Source organism: Taeniopygia guttata, chromosome 6, assembly GCF_048771995.1.
Source record: "Taeniopygia guttata chromosome 6, bTaeGut7.mat, whole genome shotgun sequence".
Classification (NCBI taxonomy): domain Eukaryota; kingdom Metazoa; phylum Chordata; class Aves; order Passeriformes; family Estrildidae; genus Taeniopygia; species Taeniopygia guttata.
The window spans coordinates 9269273-9275182 of NC_133031.1; the positions used below are offsets into that span (position 1 = coordinate 9269273).

General features: G+C 40.9%; 1 long non-coding RNA gene across 1 annotated transcript; it reads right to left on the bottom strand.

Annotated features, from left to right (window-relative positions):
• Positions 1-320: 320 nt before the first annotated feature.
• On the bottom strand, positions 321-4063 carry LOC121470200 (uncharacterized). Its single transcript, XR_012056677.1, has 3 exons — positions 3475-4063; positions 1682-1788; positions 321-511 (listed from the first exon to the last, which is right to left on the bottom strand). It is a non-coding gene; the product is annotated as an uncharacterized lncRNA (long non-coding RNA).
• Positions 4064-5910: the final 1847 nt, after the last annotated feature.

The window sequence follows — 5910 nt, forward strand, 5'->3', positions numbered from 1 at the left end:
ACAAGAAATATTTAGCACTTCAAGCATGAATACATAAAAATGTACACAGGTGCTGCATGTTTTTAGACCAGATGGGCCTTATAGACAATAGACAAGAACATATTGGATACAGCAAAACAAATTTGCATTTTTAAATTTCTTTTTTTTTTTCTTTTTTTTTTTTCCAGTGTGTTCATTCTCATGAATACATCAGCAGAGAGCTGTGCCTCTCTTTTCAAACCAAGTGTGATGCAGGCAGCAGATGTGCTGCTGTGCCCATCTTGCTGTGCCCAAGCAGTGCTCCCTGAGGCTGCGGGTGGGGTGATGTTTCCAAGGTACCAGCTCCAGAGGCATCCAGGCCTTTCCCTGTCAGCTCTGACATGGCAGAGGAGCAGCCATTTATTGTGGGATTTGAATAACTCCACTACTCATTCCCAGGAGCTGGAATGGGACTCTGGAGCAGCTCTCAGTGAGCAGCAGCTCCTTCCCTGGGCTCATCTCAACTCGCTGATTCCAGAGTGAAGCGTTCCTGCTGCAGGTGATCAGAAGGGGCTGAGTCACTTAAAAACAACAGTTCTGGTAGGATTAATCATGATTTGTATTGTAATGGTTTCCAGATGAAGGTTCATCATTGTGTACTGTATTATACAGACAGTCTGAAAAATCACAGTCATCTTCCACTTTGGAAAACAGGTTTCTGAGAGGATCACTCATTCCCAGGAACTCAGGATTTCTCAAGAATCCTGAAATGTTTGCCTACATTTATAATGTTACCCCCCCCACCCCCACCCCTTAATCCCAGCTACAAAAATCTTTATTATAGGAAGGAGCAATTTAGTTTTGTTTTTTTCCAGAACATCATGTCTGCTTTCCTTGGTACTGTGGTTCCCTGATCAGCCAGCCCATTTGTTACATGCCTATGTGATGAGGGATTTTTTTTTTTCCGAGGAAAATGTAAACACAAATCAGGCTAGAACATTTTTTTGGTCTTAATTTGCCTTACAACTAGTCAGCTCCTCATTAGAGAATGTGAAGAACTTCATCTAAAAAGAATTTAATTGAACAGATTTTTAGGAACATGTAATATATACCATGAGGAAGACAAATTTCATGAAATGTTTTGTTTTGTCAGAAACTCATTTGTCCCTGACAAATGGATTTCAGGGGAAATTTTCCAGAAGGCTCTGCTCATTGGTCTGTGTGACTGGAGAAAAAATAAGAAGCCTAAACCAGGAGAAAAAAGGACACGAAAAATTTTGTCAGAGAAGTTAATGTTTGGTGGCAGCTGGCAAGGAACATAGTTGGAACTCCTAGATCTCTTACTTCCCAAGGAAAGCTTACACAGGTACTTTCTGTTCTACAACAGTCATGGTTTAGGCATTGCTGGACTCCAGCACATTTCTGCAGGCTGTTTTAGCATCTCACTCATAATTTTAACTGGAGTTAAGCAACACTTGTGATTTTAACTTTGGTTTCTAAGAAGCATAAACCACAGTCAGGAGTTAAGCTGGGTAATTCTTGACCTGTTGAGGCAATTCATTCAACGTGTTTAAAAAACCAAAAAACCCAAACAAAACCAAATTTCTGCCAATCATTTTGACTAGTCTTTGGCTCCTAAGCGAAGAAAGGTATACCTTGACATTTTAGAGTGTTTTTAAAAGCATCTGTATTTTGAGCCCTTTCATCCTGCTTGTCTGCTTACCATTTAGTTTATTTTGCAAGAGGACACCCGCTGCTTGTTTCCAGCATGGAGACTCCTGCAGCACTGCTGTGCCATTGGGAACTAGACTCCAGTCTGATGAAATGAATCTAAAAAGAACGAGAGGCCCTCTTGATGTAGCAGGCATGTGATCACAGATTTGGAGAATGCTCTTGATATCTGTTTGATCTCATATGGGTTCTTTACACACTCTTAAAAAGTAAAAACAGCAGCAGAGCTACTCAAAGGAGAACCCCATTAAGTCTGAGAATGGCTCAGACTTAAAGAGATCTTATTTTCCTTATATAATGAAATCATCCCACCTCTTTTTATTTCCTCAGGAGCACTTGGGGAGGTTGTAACTTGGGGTGGTTGTTGCCTGTTGGCATGAAACACAGCTGTTTGCAAGGTAGATAAGTCTCTGATGAAGGGATTTAATTGTCTTGTATATGGATGGGATGAAGCACACTCCTGCATGTCTCAGAAAGAACTCTGTGTGTGTGAGTGTGTAGGAGGCTGCCTCAGTCATGTTAAATTCATATTAGGTAGCACTTCCAGAAATGACTGGAAAGTAGAGCTGTTGTTGATGCAAAAGGTCACAGACATTAATAGCCTGCAGAACAATTCCAGGGTGCAGAATTATTCACAGCTGTCAAAACACAAAGCAAAGAATAAAAAGAACAAGGGAAAGAAAAGGTTTGAAACAATGGCATCTCTCTGTTATTACTGCTGTTATACTTTGGGTTTGTTAAAAACGCTCATCTTGGGAGGGGAACCAGGGTGTTAATTCTGAGCTGTTTTCTGCTTTCTTCTTTTAAACAGCAACAGGAAGTCTGTCCTTTTTTGTGCTACTTTTATTGCATTTAGAAGCTTTTGTGGAAATATAAACAGCAGTGAGTCTTGATGAAATGCATGTTCTTCTGCTGACTGGGAATGGCCTTTAAAGGGAGTCCAGTTGGTTTTTTTTGTTTTTTTTTTTTTTATTTTTTTTTCAAGGGCTTCAGACCAAGACAGAAGAGGTGAAGGGTGAGGAAAGGGATGGAAGGGAAGAGGAGGAAAGCATTGAAAAGGAAGGGAAGTTGTTGAAGATTCAGACACGAATATAGCCTGTTCCTTAGGATTGAAAATATTTTGTTGCTCAAAGAAAAACAAATTCCTCTATATTTAAGGCTTGTTGTCTACTTGTGGCAGAGACACAGAAGGGAAAGGCATAGCTCTTGAAAGCCTTTACAGAAAAAAAGGAATGAAAAGCACAAAAAAAATCAAATGGTAAACGTGTGTGTGTACTCCCTCCCTCCCTCTCACCAAGACTCACAGCCCCTCTTATTTTCCTCACAACTCCTTGCAGACAGTCAGGGGTTCCAAGCAGGAGACAGAAAATAACAAAACATCCGTCTTTATAGTCAGATCTATAGTTGGTATGATTTGATAACCCAAGCTGGTAGCCAATGATCCTCTTCTATGTACACTGGCATTTATTATGCCAGCAAAGTCACAGATCAATCATTTTCACCCCTGCTGCTGACAGATCAGGTGTAGGCTTACAGCAAGTGAGAAACTGGGCAGATTAGGAGCTACCTCTATTGTTCTGATTACAAATCACAAAGTCTTTGACTTGCTGAGTAAAATAGGAACAGACATTTTCTCTTTTTCCTTTCTGACTGAAAAAATGGAATTACTATTGTATTTATAGCCACCCTTTCCCTTCCCACTAGCATTGCCCTCCCCTTTAATGCAGATCAATAGTTCTGTCCTTTCCAGCAAATATTTTCAGAACTCCACCAGTCTGCACTCACCCTGTGAAAGGAGAAAGCCCTGCTCCATATCTGCATCCTCTTAATCTGACAAGTGCACTCCCTGACTGGTTTTATCTGTGTTTCCTCCATTGTTCCTCCTACAAAGAAATCTTTGTAGGGATGGCTCAGGAGACAGCCAATGATCTGTAACACCTTTCCCTCCTACATTTGCTTCCAGCAGTGATTATTGTCTTGTGCTGTTTGGGGAAAGTGAGTTCTCTTCATGCTCCTGGCAGAAAAGTGTCCAAAGGATGAACACTCATGGTGTTCATGGGTGGTAGTTAATGGGCACAGCTGCAGTGTGATGTGTAGAACTGGAGCTGACACGGGCTGTCCAGTGCTCTGAGAAATGTATGGACTAAATGCCCCTTCCTGGAGGCATTTGGGGTTGCATAAAACTCACTAGGTAATGGAAAATGATTGTATTAATTTATAATTCTTTTCTATCCTTACACCATACCTGCCATGTTTGAGCTGTCTGTAAACCGGCAGAGTGCAGTCTGTTGTTAATGATCCCAGCACATAAGGAAGCATGAACTGGCCTCTAATGAGTGTAACAAGGTCTTCCCATGTTTGTGCAGAGACTGAATCATCTGATGTATGGGCACTTAATCAAGAACTTTTCATAGGGACTTGCAATCAGATGCTGACACAAAAAAAACCAAAACAAAACCAAGAACTCCTCCAAGCTAAAATAGTTAAAATAGTATTGATAAGGAAATGCAATTGTTTGTAATAGTTTAGCCAATGTTCCTCCTCTAAATATTGCCCAAGGGGTGTACATTAGTTTGTGCAAACTATTGACATAACACATGATCAAATAACTGTCACTCAATGAAAAGGGGAAGGAGATGAAAATCCAGCCCAGGAAATCCTTTTTTTTTCTAAGGGAGAGAAAGCAAGAATCTATATTCCTGTTATGTGCCTGCTACTGCCCCATCCTGCCCTTTTCTTTCCTCTGGTCACTGGTAATCAAACCAGCCAGGGAATCTGAGACAGGCTGGATGGGGAATATGATCCCATATAACTGCTGTCAGTGTGCTTGCCTGACTCTGGTATCAGTTCATACCTTGCAAGGTGATGAGAAAGGCTGGAGAATTTGTATTTAGCTCCTGTTCCAGTGGCTGCTGTTTGCTGGAGCATTGGCTGCAGCTGCAGGTGTTGGGTGTGTGAGGGACGTGCAGGGAGTGTGGGTGTGTCAATCTCAGATGGAGATGGTGATCATCTAAGGAGCTAGGGAATGTTCAGGGGTGGCAGTAAATCATGACAAAAATACTTCAGAAAATCTGTTATCTGCATCACACTTCCACTAAACTTGATGTGGAGTAGATAAAGATATGAAGGATCAAGCAATAGAGCAGCGCAGATTTCACCACTGCTGGCCGTTAAATCTATTTATGCAAAAAGGTGTAGAAATATTTCTATAGTTACATTAATACTATCATCTATATTATAATATAGGTTATTAGAATATAATAATCTATATTAATAGTAATTCAGCTGCCTCTGTAAGAGTTCCAGTAAGATTTTGGTTTAGTTAGTTAGTTTGTTTGTTGGGGTTTTGTTTGTTTTTGTTTTGGTTGGTTGGTTTTGGTTTCTTGTGATACTTGAGGGCTGATTCTAGGGGACAGATCCTGTAGCAGACAGGCTGAGGTATCCCTGCTCAAATGTCAGCCATCCAAGTGCTGCACTTGGTGATATGTGAAGAGAATATGAGCCCAGGCTCAGAGTGCACCAGAGGTTCCTTGGGATGGCAGGAGTCTCATGCATTTGAAATGGTTCTACTTTAGCTATTGCCCAAAATGTTTTTAACTTTTTACTTAATATTTATCTGTCATTATGTCAGAAATCATCCCATAGCAGTCCTGGTGTCACCACTCCAAGTTCCAGGCTCGGCAGTACCAAAATTCTGATGTGCTGTTTGCCTGATCTCAGAGAGCGTGGATAAAGAAGCCCTGAGGATGCTCACCAGGAGCAATAGGGGTTGCAAAGGCTTTTTCTGCAGCAGGATTTCCTCCTCAGCATTTAAATAAAAGGGCAAGGAAACTGGTGAGATTCAAATGTACAGTTCAGCTGGGCTGCAAGCTTTCCTGGCAATGCTTGTACTTGATTTGCTCACTCCATGAAGAAAAGTCACATTTTTTAAACAGAAAAATCCTTAAGAAAATTCTGGTCCCCAGTTTTTTCATGCTAGTGTGCCATGAAGGTCAGAGAAAGGACTTGTATGTGACAGGAAAGGCTTTTGCATGTGTTATTGCATCCTATCTTTCCTTGTTTCACAGAAACCACGAGTGTTAACAAAATTTGGAGAAGGCAGAGTCTGACTGATTACATCCACTGTTTCCTTTCCTACTTTAGGTTGTCATGCAAGTATTTTATGACAGTGCTTCTGAAAGACATAATGAGGGGCAAGTCTTAGGTAACATTTTTTATTTT